The sequence below is a fragment of the Rattus norvegicus genome, chromosome 17, assembly GCF_021556685.1.
Source record: "Rattus norvegicus strain SHRSP/BbbUtx chromosome 17, alternate assembly SHRSP_T2T, whole genome shotgun sequence".
Classification (NCBI taxonomy): domain Eukaryota; kingdom Metazoa; phylum Chordata; class Mammalia; order Rodentia; family Muridae; genus Rattus; species Rattus norvegicus.
The window spans coordinates 18,757,181-18,772,403 of record NC_141550.1 but is presented as its reverse complement, the minus strand read 5'-3'; the positions used below and the strand labels follow the sequence as shown (position 1 = coordinate 18,772,403).

At 45.4% G+C, this 15,223-nt stretch overlaps 1 protein-coding gene across 16 annotated transcripts in view; it reads right to left on the bottom strand.

Annotated features, from left to right (window-relative positions):
* Window positions 1-15,223, bottom strand: part of Atxn1 (ataxin 1) — a 410,902-nt gene that overhangs the window by 318,087 nt on the left and 77,592 nt on the right. For 5 of the 16 annotated variants that reach the window (XM_087589781.1, XM_087589788.1, XM_087589786.1 and 2 more), the window contains one exon: window positions 5,115-5,182. The gene's annotated coding sequence lies outside the window, so the exon portion shown is untranslated. 16 annotated transcript variants of the gene reach the window in all.

Sequence of the window (15,223 nt, the reverse complement as noted above, 5' to 3'; positions counted from 1 at the left end):
ACTTTTATAACATGCATGGGCGTGAAAGAAACAAGAATAAAGCTCTTGGGACTCAGCAAATGGATAAAGACCCTGGCTGCAGTGACCAAAGACATGAGATAGATCCCCAAACACGCGCTCGCTCTCGCTCTCACTCGCTCTCTCTCTCTCTCTCTCTCTCTCTCTCTCTCTCTCTCTCTCACACACACACACACACACACACACACACACACACACACACACACATTAAATAACATTAGATAAATGAATAAAATGCAATACTGAAATTGTCTTAAGCGAGTTTCTCAGGGAAGGGTAGGGTGAATTTGATAATGTAAGTTGGGGTGCAAGGGACTTCTAGGGGAGATGACAGAAGGGGTGAGCATGAACACAAAGAAACACATAGCATCCTTAGCCATGCCTCCCAGATGCAAGTCTCCTATTCTCAAGTGACACCCTATGGTATGTTCACATCACCAGACCCAACTCCAACCAGGCGGCCTGTGCAGAGCGATGCGTTAGGCACTATGGACACAAGCATGGCTGAGCGCAGGCCTTTGTCAAGGCACACGCATGCTAAGGTTTCTAACTGATGCTCAACCAGCCTCTACTTGCCCCATGTAGGTGGCTGGTTGAAAAGAGTAATACCCATACACGGACTGCAAGAGTTACGTCCCCTCTCCGGTGGACTGAATATCCTATACCTTTTGAATTGGGATGTGGCTCATGCATACATTCTGGCATAAGGATAGCCTGTGGAGTAGCACACCAGCAATTGAAATCCAACTCTCGATAGTGTCTGCATGAAACACATACCTTCTTAGGGGCTAGAGACACTGAAGTATGTTCCATTTTCTTTCATTATTGGCTGACTGCCCACACAGGTCCAGAGGACGAATATGAATAAAATACAACCCTGCACTTTCTGTCTAGGGGATAACATAGAAATAAAACCACCATGGTGCTATGGAAGAGGAAACTCGTGCACATGGTGAAGTGAATACCTTTTCTAGAAGAATATAAACGTTCTGAATCTGAGTCCTTATTCACAAATTGTTCCTGGTCATTTGTGGTGACTGAAGAATTTCACCAGGGTTGTTCCAGGTTAAAAACATCCCCTCGACAGCTGTCTCTCTTCAAAACTGGTCTCTACTCAAAAAATGTTTGGCTGACAAGGGAAGTTCTACACAAGCATCAATAACTGATTCGATCTCACCCCATCACAAGATATGGAATAGCATTGTGTTCATAGTCTCCCATGTTCAATATACTCTGTAATATTTTGTATTTATATGTCTGTAGATTTATCCTATTTTAAACTTTTATTTTGACTGTCTAGCATTTTTTTAATTTTTGAGACAGGGTCCCATTACAACAGGCTGATCTCAAACTCAGTAACATTCTGGAGGATAAGCTGGAACCCCTGTTCTCCTGGTCCTCCTGGCTCTACAGCTCAAGTGGTAAGATTACGGGGGAGGCCTGTTTTGTGTGGTGCTGGGAACCAAGCCCATGGCTTTGTACATGGTAGGTAAGGACTTTACCAAGTAAACCACACTTTTAGTCCCCACGTAATTTTAAATGAAAAATTTCAAGTTAGATATGATGCTGTGGACTATCTAATATGCCATTCATGACAATATTTATGGTATTTTAATAACATGTCTTTATACATTGTACTAATGAATGACGACTATGGCCACAGTATGCAAAGCACCATGGGAAATGTTAAAAGGAACAGGAGGCTGTTGTCCTTGACAGTACTTTCTAAACGTAGTCAGGGACACACCAATAAACAAACCAAGCCTCATGAATCAAGGACAGTGTGGACTGGCACTGAGGAAGGAAGGGATAGGACTTAGCTTGGAGGCAGAGAGGTCTTTGATGGAAAGCAGGCTTCGCTTCTCTGTGCAGGGGTTGGGGGGGCTTTCTGTTTTCACTCTACCCCCTCCAGAATGAATACAATGTTCAAACGCTACCTAGATAAGAGGGAGAGGTATATCAAGTTTGTGCTACTAAAAAAATAAAAATAAAAAGAGAGACTACCCTATCCTGCCACATCTGTTCATTAGTCAGTTACTTTGTGTGCCAGGGGGCTGTGCATGCCTCCGAATGAGTGTGTGGCATCAGGCTCTCTCCTTCCATCACCGGAGTCCCAGGGACTGAACTCAGGTCATCGGGTTTGATGATGCTCTCTTGAGCATCATCTAGGCCTTCTTGATGGTCGCCATGTTAGCTTGGCAGTACTGATGCTGTGTTTTTGCAGTCCTTGGCCTGTTTCCTTTTCTGTGTTCATCCTTGGGTCCTATGTTGCTTTTCTCATCATCTCTGCACTGAGAAATGGGGGTGCCAGATCACGTTCACCCTGCCCGTGTGGCTTGGGTCTCGCCTCGCTCACGGGAACATGTGTCGTTTCTGAAGCAGTCCGGTGAAGACTGCCCTTCATGCAATGTTAGCTTGAGTAGTCATCCTTTCAAGCCGTTAGCTCTTTTGAAGCAACCGAGTATTTGCTGGTGTTCGCTTCTCAGTAGATGATTGGTAAAGTGGGCAGGATACAGTTGATGAGGTTCCGAGAGAGTCCTCCACCACTTCTTACTGCTCTCAATCAGGTCCGGTTTAGTTCATCTTCACACCTGCTTCTGCACTTTAGATGTGCTGCACATTTTTTTAAATGTACTGGTTATTTAAAAAGCATCTGGGACACTAGAATGAGACTTATTTTCTTTCCCCTTTTGTCAGTGGCTAGGTACCCAAGACGATCTGTTCCTCTAGCTATACTCTACTGCCCTAAATTCTAACCATCGTCTCGGGTGCATTTTACTCTTGCCCCTTAACTTTAACAGTAGAGAAAACAATGTTTCCTTTACTGAATGGAATCACTAAATTTGCCGGTCGGCTTCAGTAAAGGTGTAGAAGCTGTGAAGTAAAAATGTAGCATAACTTAGAAGAGAGATACCCAGGGCATAGTGCCGTAGAGACGACCACAGTCACAGTTCTCGGTCCCATTCCTTTTCCAGTTCTTGGGGATGAAGTTTAGTGTCTTCGATCTAGGGATAATGCACACATCTCTATCAATGTGAAACTCTTAGATCTCATTAGATAGCTCGGTGGATGGATAAGGTGATGTCGGCAGAGGTAAGAAGGCCTGAGGTCGTGCCTTAGAACATGAGTCACATGCAGCAGTGTGCATGAGTCTCTGCACGACCGTAGTGGTCTGCATTTGCAGTCCCTGCACTCCCACACTGAGATGGGAGGCAGAGGATGGAGAATTCTCAGAAGCTTGTTGGCTGGCTAGCTAGCCTGGTGCACACAGTAGCAAACAAGAAAGACCCAGTCTCAAACAATGTGGGAGGTGAAGACTCACACTGTAGGCTGGCTTCAGGAAGCTCTACACATGCCCACACTCTCACACACCAACAGGCACATTGAATGCTCACGCACGTACAAACAAACACACACACACACAACACGAAGAAGTTGTAAGCAACCGAGAAATCTTGTTTCAAACACTTACAACCAATGCCAAGTGTTCTGCTAGGACCGTCGCTATTGTGGTTCTATCTTAGACTGCCTTTTGAGACAAACATGCTTCTGTCTTCCTTACAGATGGCTGCATGGGCTGTGCTCAGAGAGAACCTGGCTGTCTTTTGGTGGGGGCTCTTTCCCAGCTCAAAGTGAAAAAAACAATGATGCAAAACAAACAGGAGCCTAAACAAAGAAGTTCAGGCAGATCGAAGGCTACTCTGATTAATTGTTTTTATAAAGAGAGATGTATAGTCAGCACACTAGCAATTTTCTTATTGAATGTAAGCAGGCCCCATTATTTTACAAGAACACACACACACACACACACACACACACACACACACACACACACCCCACAAGAAGCCAGGTGGTGTCATGCCTGTAGTCTCAGTGCGTGAGAGGCAGAAGAAGGAAGACCACAAACTCAACGCTAGCCTGTTCTATTTATCCAGTTCTAGGCTCACTAGGGTTAGAAAGTGAGACCTGCCACAAAATAAAAATATTGAAAATGCTGGCAAATGGCGGTGAGAGTGCAAACAAATGCATTATGGAAATCAGTGTGGACATGTCTCCAAAAGCTACACCTAGAACCTACCATGTGACCAGGCTCTACCACCCCTGAGCCTATGCCCAGAGGGCTGTACATCTTTCTATAGAGACACTTACTGTTCATGTTTGCTGATGCTCTATTCAGAATAAGGAAGTAAATTCAGCCTAGCTGTCCATCAGCAAATGAGTGGGTAAGAAAAGAGTTCACACACGCAGTGAAATTTTATTCAGCCATTAAAGAAAACTTATAGAAAAATGTATGGAAGTAGGAAATATATTAAACAAGATCACCCAGGCTTAAAAAGACGAAGGCCACATATTCTCTCCAGTAGATGCTCCTTAGCTTCTAGTTTCCATGTACATTATGTAGGCACGAGCATGGTCGGAGGTCATGGAACTTGAAAGAGGCCCATGAGAGAGAAGATGATGCTTTCAGGAAGGGGCGTGGGTTAACCAAATAGATATGACATGAAAATGAAAAAGGAGAATACTGGGGGCAGAAGGTGCGAGCGGGAGGGGAAAGGAAATGGGGGAGCTAAGGTGGGGTGGGGCCAAAAAGTACATATGAACATGCCTCTAGGAAACTCATCACTGCATATGCTAATTAAAAATTCAGAGCTAATCTACCAAAAGGAAAAGGGAGAAACCAGAAAGGAAAGGAAGATGGATGGATGGAAGGACAGGGCAGAAGACAAGATAGACAGTTAGGAAAGAATGTACGGAGAGAGTAAGGAAACAGGGAAGAGAACAAGGAGAGGAAGGGAGAGGGAGAAGGAGAGGGAAAGAGGGAGGGAGAAAATGAGGGAGGAAGGGAGAAAGAAGAGAAAAGGGAGAATGGAGGAAAGAAGAAAAGAGGGAGGGAAAAGGAAGGAAGGGGGAGGGGGAGGGGAAAGGGGGAGGGAAAAGAAAGGCAGTTAGGGGTCTAAAGTTCATCCAAGTTCATTTTGAAACACCCCCGGTTTCCCCATAAATATTGCAAACATGAGTCTGTATGAACACAACAGCTTTCACATAATAAGGTCTGAGGACTACTAGCCTATGCAGAGAGTTGAGAGGGCACTGACCTGTAAAGGTGCCAGATGCTCAAGTCTTCTCCCTGTTACAGTGATGTTCCGGGGCCCCTGCTCTCAACCTGGGGAATAAGTAAAGGCCGGTCAAGTGCCCTGAACCAGTGAGTTCTACTCATTCTCTAGCTAGCATTAGGCTGGTTTTCATTTATTTAATTAATTTGCTTTAACACTGGGGATCAAACCAGTCAACCACTCTGACTCCTGAGCTATCAAAGCTACCCCTAGCCATCAAAGCTTTTTATAAAAAAAGCAAACTTCAGTGAAGAGTAAGTTTAGATTGTTATAGTTTAGACAATCATCAGGGGAGACTAGAAAACAGGTGATTTAAAGGAGATGGGGGTGGGGATGGGATGTGGGAGGGCCAAGTGAGGATAGGTAGGCAGAATAGGCAGAACAGAGGAGGAGCTTAGGAAAGGAATAATGTTATGGATATGTAAAAACCCATATGGAAACTATTTTATAAGCTCTACACACACACACACACACACACACACACAGAGACAGAGACAGAGAAAGAAACAGAGTCTGAATCAGAGACACAGAGAGAAATGGGGAGAGAGACAGAGACAGAGAGAAAGAGAGACAGAGAGAAAAACAGAGTCTGAGACAGAGACACAGAGAGATACGGAGAGAGAGACAGAGACAGAGAGACAGACAGAGAAAGAAACAGAGTCTGAGACAGAGACACAGAGAGACGTGTGTGGGGGGAGAGAAAGAGAGAGAGAGAGAGAGAGAGAGAGAGAGAGAGAGAGAGAGAGAGAGAGATTGTGTTAGTTCTATTGGAGTTATCCTGCAAGAGGGATTATGCCTAAGAAGATATGGTTTGCCAAACCAAAAGACAGAGTGTGGGATACCTCTCCTCAAAGTGTTAGCCAAAGATGTCCCTGAGATCCCGCCCCTCCAAACAGTACAGGCTTATCACCATTGTCCTCGGTTGAGACCAGAACTTGATGGCAAGAACCTATTGCTCAACACACCACATACAATGGTCCCAAGACTTCAAGAAATCAATTGTTACCAACCAGAAAGCTCTCTCCCTAATAGCTATAACTATCATAGCATCAGAAGATGCTGAGAAAGCAGCTAGGGAGGACCACTCAGTACTTTCACCTAGATGTGAATCCTGTGACCTTTAATGACTGGCGTAGCACCGTATGCCAGTGGGTCCAATAGGGCAAAAATGTCATGGTTATTATCTGATTAGATTTAAGGCCCACGCTCTGGGAGGAAAATTATGCCTGGTACGGAAAATCTGGCCAGGAAGTTCACAGGAACCTGAGGGTCAACTCACTTCTATTATTAAATGGACATAGTATCAAACTGCCTTCTAAACTCGTCTCTCTGTACCCACAGATCAGCGCAGCCCTCTGACCTCAACAGCTAAGTTTCTTTGTACGGTAGATGATAGATCATTAAGAAACACAGCTGGTCAAATTGCAGAAAATAGGTGATTGTGGAGTGTCCTGCCATAAATGAGCTGTACCCCTACATTCACATCACACCCGTAAGGCTCAGGGACCATTTTGGAAGATGGGGCACAGCGAGGGTAAAAGCCAGTAGTTGGGGAAGGACCAGAGTGGCAGTGTCTTTTAGACCCAGCGGGACTGCTACCATCATGGATTCACAGCTAGCAGCTGTGGTTGTCTGCACAAAGCTTGTTTGACCTGACAACTACTTCAACATCCTCAGCTTCCAGGAATGCTGGCCCGGGAGAACTCCCTTCCCAAAACTCTCCTGCTCTTCTTCCTCTCTCCCCCTTTCTTCCTCCATGGTGTTCTAGGCTCCAAAAGGAATCCCCACCCATTTCGTTTTGCAGCCTCTCCTGCCAAAACTGGCAGGGTTCTTGGAAGATGGCTTCTGAGCCCTTCACTCCCCAGTTCCTTCCAAGGGAGAAGGGCCTGGCGCTACCCAGACTTGGGCTTGGGGAATGAGATGTCAGGCCTGACAGTGGAGACCAGGCATCAATAAGGACTGGGAGCTGGTGACTGTCCACTGTTCCAATGGCTTAAAACCAGTCAAACAAATGAGAGGGATAAGTGTTAGTCACGGTGATTTGCAACCATTCAGAAAGCCCAAGAGTCGAGTGAATGTGGGACAGGAAATGTGTTTTGAGGGTTTTGGTTTTTTCTTTTACAACCGAGTGGTGCATTTCACGAACCCGGACGGTGCCATGTTCCACCGCACATCATTGTTTTTTGAACAAAATTTAGAATCATGAACCAGAGGTTGTAGCCACTAGAAAATGGATTAAGTGGTAGGGATCTAGACAAAGGATGGAAAACTGTGGAAGAGAAAAAAAGGTTGAATGGAAGAGACGCAGGGCTGAGGGGCTTTCTAACAAATTCCATAAAAGGAGTAAGTCCTGTCTGGGCACTGATCCAGGGAGCAGGGCGAGTGGTGGGACTCCTGGATCCTTTTCTGGATGCTCCCTCCCTCTAGTCACAGCGTCCCTCTTTGCTTCTCAGCCTGACCATTTGGAAGGAAAAGTGCTGCCACGGATGAGATCATAGGAATGTCTGTCCACCAGCAATGCCCCAAAGTAAGCCAGTCGGCCCTACTGCCCAGCTCTATTAGAATTCCATCCCAAGAATCCAGGACACAGGACCAGAGCTATGGCACAGCAGTGCAGTGTGGGAAGATGAAGAGTCATCTCTCCAAAGCTGTTCCAGTCAGCATTCATACAGAAGAGGGAGGGAAAGTATCCTAATATATATATAACATACGCATTAAGGAAGGCCAAGTATGAGCTAAGTAGGGCAGCCATTGGGCATGCCTGCTCCATGTATAGGAAGACAGGCCTATCAGTACACATGGGGCATGGGGAACACACTTGTTTTCATATATCACAGCTGCTGCTCCTGAACATCTCCCTCTCCTTCCCCTTGGCTCAACCTTGTCAAGATAGAAGGAGCTCCGTGGATCAATTGCTTGCATTTGAATTGTTTGTATACTTTGAAGTCCTGATTAGGACATTAATCTCTGAAAAGACTGCTTGGTCATCTAAAGGAATTGTCATTATATAACTTTCCAAGAACATACAAAGAGCATTGACAGGGAGAGTCCACTGCTGGCAAAGCATGCAGGGAGATTGTTATCGGCAACAAATGAAATGTTTGTCTATGGTAGATGGATGCAGAAGTTTGGGGGGAAGTTCCATGATCAAATCCAGGCCAGCCAGGGCTACATAGACAAAAACAAAATATGAATTGTGATCTGAACAGAGCAGAGATCTGAAAAACGAAAGGTCCCCTATACAACCAGTGACTATCATTGACCAGCTATTCACATCACCTTTCCCTGCACTGAAACATCTGCAGGAGCCTTGGGAGAAGGCAGAAACCCGAGTAACAGCAGCAAAGTAAATCCCAACCCTTCTAAGCATCCCTTACACCCGCCAACATCTGCATCTAAACACAGCTCATGTTGGGTCTGACATGAACACCCCCCCCCTTTCCTTTGCATGACTCTCACTTTTCAGCTCCAAGATCAGAAAAATAATGTATTATGTAGTTGAAGGTTTCCCATTCAAGGGAATAAAGAATGTTAATAGAGGGGGAGATAAATGGAAGCCATTCAGAAAGCTTGCTGGGTAAAAGCATTTGCCACTCAAGCCTGACCACCTATGGTCAACCCCTGGAATCCACATAAAGAGCGAAGTAAAGAACCAACTCCACAATGCTGTTCCCTCACCTCCAAAGGAGCAAGCTATGACATGTGCACACATGTGCATACACACACACACACATGCACACACACACACATGCACACACACATATACACACATGCGCATACGCACACATGCACACACACATGCATACACACATACACACACATGCACACACACATGTACATACACATACACACATGTGCATACACATACACACATGCACAAATACATGCACACACACATGAACACACACATACACACATGTGCATACACACATACACATACATGCAGACACACACATGCACACATACATGTACACACATACACACAATATACACACATGCACACACATACACACATGCACATACATACACACATGCACACACATACATGCACACACACATACACACATGCACATACATACATACACATGCACACGCACATACATACACATACACACATGTACACACACATACACACAGACTTTTTAATAAAAAGTTTTAAAAGAACTTAAGAGCTTTATTTTCATTTCTTTCATCAGAATTTTAAGCTAACTCACACACTGCCTATGAGGCACAGGTAGTTTTGTTTAAGAAAATTTGCAAGGATTCAGTTAGTCAAGAGCACCAGAGGGGAAATGGGAAACAATGACTGACCAGGAAAACATCAAAGTCTCCTTGTGCACTGTAAGGTGTTAACCTGGGAAAAGCCTGTTGGGGAGCATTTTCAAGTGTTTTTCATGGCATGGATGGTACGTCCTGGTCTGTTGATCCTCATTTCCTACTTCCACGTACATACTTCATATTATTTATTTTTGAGTTATATGTTTTAGATGAACTTGAAGTGACATTTATGTTTAGGAGGTTGCCAACCTGGGTCAGAAGAGAGAGCCTCAGAAACTCGGCTCCCAGCAGCATTGGCACAGAGAGCTTGAACAAAGGAAACAAGCCAATGAGACCAGCTTTTGAAAACATGGAGAGAAAACATTTTTTGCTTTCTTAGAAGAATAAGAGGAAGCAGAGAAGAAGGAAGAGGAGAAGGAGAAAGAAGAGGAGGAGGAGAAAGAAAAGGAGGAGAAAAAAGAGGAGGAGGAGGAGAAAAAAGAGAAGGAGATGGAGGGAGGAAGAGGAGGTGAAGGAGGAGGAGGTGGAGGAGGACTAAGAGGATGAGGAGAGGGGAGAAGAAAAGGAGGAGTAAGAGGATGAGGAGAGGGGAGAGGAGGAGGAGGACAAGGAGGATGAGGAGGAGGAGTTGTTACTTGCTGAAGAGCATTGTTTTATGACTGTAGGCTAAGCACATGGATCTGGTTGCCTCTGTGCCAGCCACAGAGATGATATGCGTTTCTTCACCTTGGAGTAGGTCTGGGTATAGGGACAGGAGAGAAGGAAAGGAATAGGGAAAGGGAAGGCAATGGAGAAAGGTGGATAGAGCGGGGGAGTGAAAAAGATCCTTCTCTCCCACCAGCCAGCACACAGAAATACCCCACACAGCAGCTAGCCTTGAGCCTTTCTCTATTGACTGCCTTCCAAAGCTAATTGTGACTGCAAGGAGGAAGAGAGCAGCTTCTCTGCTTGGGTGCCTTTCGGGTTATTTCAACTTTCCACCTCTGTTAACTTCCCCGCAGGAACTTTTGGCCCAAAGCCCTTCTTCATGTTCACAAGGCAGAGATGCTCAGAAGAAAACTATCGGACTCCCCTTGAAAGGGCTGAAGTCCCGGGGGCCCTCTGTCCTCCATATTTAGGAGACTGCAGTGAAGGGGCTTGGGGAAGCACCTAAGAGTGTTTCCTGACACACAGATACCTGGATGCAGGCCTGAGAGAAATCGACCTTTCCCACATGAGGTCTGAACACAGGCAGTGCTCTGTCTGAACCTCTGAACCCCATTCTAGTACAAACATGCTCAGCAATTAGTGCCCAAAGGCTCACCCGTGTTCGCTGCTTGGCAGCGGGCTCCGCTGCCACCTCGGGTATTACCAGCTCAGGAGTCCCGCCACTCCCCCATCATCCTCTGCTCTGTTCTCCACTCCTTCCACTGAGATGTGACCTGGGCCTGAGCTGTAAGGGCTGAGCTTCAGGATGCCAGGGAGCTGTCAATGTTGCTGCCAAAGGCAAGGGTCAGGCTTCAGGCCTCTCCTTTGACTGGTGACAAAAAAAAAATAAGTCACTTCTTTTCCTCATTTGGTTGGTATTCAGAGGCAAGCCACAGAGCCAGTTGGTCCAGCCACAGATCATAGCTTGAAGGAGTGAGGACTATGACAAATGGTCCTTCTTCCAGAGAGGGAGGGAGGGAGGGAGGGAGGGAGGGAGGGAAGGAGGGAAGGGAGGGAAAAAGGGAAGGAGGAAAGGAGGGAAGGGATAAAGGAGAGGAAGGTAGAGGGAGGGAGAGGGAGGGAGGGGGAGGGAAGGGGAGAGGGGAGGGAGGGTGGGGGAGGGAGGGAAAAAGGGAAGGAGGAAAGGAGGGAAGGGATAAAGAAAGGAAGGGAGAGGAAGGGAGAGGGAGGTAGGGGGAAGGGGTGGGAGGGGGAGGGGGAGGGGAAGGGAGGGAAGGAGGGGGAGGGAGGGAAAAAGGGAAGGAGGAAAGGAGGGAAGGGATAAAGGAAAGGAAGGGAGAGGGAGGGAGAGGGAGGGAGAGGGAGGGAGGGAGAGGGAGGGAGGGGGAGGGAGGGGGAGGGAGGGGGAGAAAGGAAAGAAGAGAGGGGAGAAGGAAAGAAGGAATGGGGGAGGGAGGGAGGGAGAAAAAGAAGATTGATTTTGCAAGTTTCAGGTTCATTCCTTTGTACAATCCAGATTTATCTGACTGGGGACAAGCAGCGGCCTATGGGGAGGGTCACCCCACTGAGCTTCCTGTTTTAAAGTTTTCCAAACTGATTTCCTTATGTAAGAGCTTTCCCCTTACCATATCACTTCCTGCTGACCAAAGAGGACTTTCTGTAAGAAACTTAAGGTACAGAAATGACTTTCAGGATGTCTCAGGAATAAGCATGCCTAAGAGCTTCCTATTACGATAAACACTGAGTGCATCCTTTAATCCCAAATGCTTGGGGCCAGGAGTGTTTCGGATTCTTTTTTTCAGTTTCTAGTTACTTTGCACATGTATGATGAGGTAGGTTGGAGACAAGTCTAATGACAAAATTCATTTGGTTTGCCACACAGACAACCTGAAGGTCACACAATAAAACCCCGTGTCATTAATCGGTGGAATTTTCCACTTGTGTCATGTTGGTGCTCATAAAGTTCCAGATTGTGCAGTATTTCACACTTGAGGATCTGGAGTTCAGAGAGGCTCGGTTTATACTGATTTCCAGTTCTGCGTGCCAACTCCCACTCTGCTCAAGCCCTAAGTTGATTCGAGGGAGACCTGTTGGAAGATACTGAGCATTCCAGGGGTTTCTGACAAGATCTTGCTAGTAAAAGCCTGCTTTCTTTTCTTGATGCTGAGAGACCTTAGCCCTTCTGCCCAAAGCCACCTATAGTCCTGTGATTTAGCACAGCCTTGGGGCAACCCAGTAGCCTTCTCCACTTGTTTGCTACTGAGAATTTTGGGGGCGGTGGGGGGGGGGAGCATAATTTAATCTCTGACAACAGAGATGAATGGCTCCTTAATGAGTCGGAAATTCAATCTTTATGAATTTATTATATGACCTGCACATCTCAGAGGAAGTAGCACTTTTCCTAAATCGGGTATATTTGTACAGAATCTTTTAATCACATCTATTCCTCTGACATTCTAAGAGCGACAGAGATGAAGGAGAAAATAAACCAGAAACATTAATGAATAACATTTGTTTTGGGAAAAGAAAAGAAATGGTCAATGAATTACACATGTCTGCAATGTTTGCAAATTACACATGTGCACACACATGCACACACACACACAGCCACACACACACGCACACGCACACACAGCCACACACACACACACGCACACACACACACATGCACGCAGAGGTCAACTCTTCTGGCCCCAAGACTGCTAGGTTTTGTGGGGGAAACACCGTAATTTGCAATCCCTCTTAAACCAGGCAAACTTGTGGGTACACTGTAATTTTTGGGGTAGGGGTGGGAGGTGGGACTATTACTCCATTTTGACCACGACTGCCACTTACATGCTGCTTCACCATGCATACTGATATAAAGTAATGTGCCCGCATGACATTGAGGATCTCACATCAAGGTTTCTGCTAAAAACTCACTGACCTTCCCAGCTCCCCGAGCACACACCCCCCTCAGCATGCTGGGTTTTCCTTTGCTGGGGAGGAGGGAGGGAATGAGTAACTTGTAAGGGCACCCTAGGTGGTCCCCCCACCCACAGACCATGAGGCATCTTGTGCATTTTGAAAGAAACGCACAATATTGCCATTGCGCCCACACCCCCCCCCACACACACACACAAAAGAGCAATACTCTGAACATCTTTCTTACATAAAAACCCGGTAATGTTCCCTGAGTAGAGGATACCATTTACTATTTTTCTCTCCTGACCTATCGAGGAGACAGCTTTGCTAAACTGAATTTATGGAGCTTGTATTTAATGTTTATTTAATGTTTACAGGTCATAGGAAAGAGGTCGGCACCAAGGTCCAGAACCTGAGCAAAAACAGGCCAATCTTCGGTCTTTATACTGTAAGCACAGAAGCATCAGATCAAGGACAAGTATGATTCACAAGGCGGCAGTCATTTCATTTCTCAACAAATGACTTTTAAAGCAGGAAGAATTAATTTTTTTTTTTACCATACATTCGCTTACTATCCTTCTTGTAAACTTCTTGTTTGTTTCATTTTTAGATAGAGTCTCACTACCCTGCCTGGGCGGGCCTGGGATTTGAATATGGGAATTTACTGTATAGATCATGCTGGCCTGTAACTCTCAGAGCTCTCCTGGCCTTCGCCTCCTGAGAACTAAGATTAAAGACATGTGCCACTGCACCTGGCTACACCAGGGAGAACATTTCCCATGACCAAAGGAGTTAAAACAAAATCTAAGTGATGTGTGTAGTTTCATATACTTAAAAGATTAATAAATAAATTAATTAAATTAATAAAATAAATAAATAAATTGGACGGTTGTGTTTAGGATATTGTGACTGGTCTCACTCCCCACCGCCCTTTCTCAAGAGTCTTCCTCCCACCTCCGCCAATACTCTGTCTCCCTTATAGATTCTTTTTGTGCAAGGCCATCCAAAATATCCTGACGTATAAATTTATTTTATTAAAATAATCAGGGTGTTTTAAAGACTTTTTGAGTTACTTTTTGAAAGAGGAAATTGTTCGAATGGTAATTTAATGTCTTAAAAGTCGTAAAATTTCCTAGAACTCAAGGACAAAAATAGCAACTCAGTCATTACATGTGAAATATAAGCTATGATTGGCAGAATTAAGACATACATGGAGGCCCTCTGGGTCCCATAACCATGGTTACAATGTTGACATTGGAGGGACTTTAAAATCAGTACTGATGGTCCTTCCTTACTTCAGGGAGGATTTTGTGTTAGCCTTTGTTCTTGTTTTGAATATTTTTTGTTTTATTTGACTTACTTTTAACATGTTTTTAATTGAAATAGAACCATCTCACTCTGCCCCCTCCAATTCTCTGGCCCTTCCTGAGTAATTTCCTTTATGTGTATGAATGTTTTATTTACCAGCATGTGTGTATGTGTATCACATGTGTGTACCCACAGAGATCAGAAGAAGGTATTGGATCCCCTAGAATTAGAGTCACAGGCAGCTGGGAGCCATTCCTCGAGTGCTGGGAATCAAACCCTTGCCTTCTGCAAGAGCAACAATTCCTCTTAACCACTGAGCTATCTATCTCCCTTTTCCTGAACTTTCCATGTTTAAAACAATCCTCCACACATGCATTTAAATTCACACAAGACGTTCAAGTCCAAAATAATTACTCAAATGGTACTGACTCTGTTCCTCTATACCTAATCTTGCAGGGAATGGTGGTATGGAGTAACCCATCTCCAGAAATACCTTGTCCCAGAAAATATACAACCACACTAAAACTTGCGAGTCTAAGAAAAGCAGCCGGTTTCTGTTGGTGTCTCTGTGGGTTCTCATAGATTTGCATGTGGACGCCAGAGGCCAAACTTGGATGGCTCTCCTCAAAAGCCAGCCCCCTTGCCTTGGTCAGACAGGGTTTGTCACTGAACTTGGAGCTCGCCACATAGCTGGCCTTGGAGCTCCTTCTTTCTCTGCCTCTCCAGGTGCTGCAACTTGAAGTGTACACTACCACACCTGGCTCTTCTGTATCGGTTCTGGAGGTCAAACTCAGTCCCTCATGCTTGCATGGAAGGAACTTTTCCATCTGAGCTTTCTCTGAGCCCAACAGAGACCATGTCAAATCTAGCAATGCACCACAAGTTACTGGGCCACCCTACAGTGGCTTCCCTATTCCGACCAATAAGAAAGGCATCCATCAACAGTCTAAATT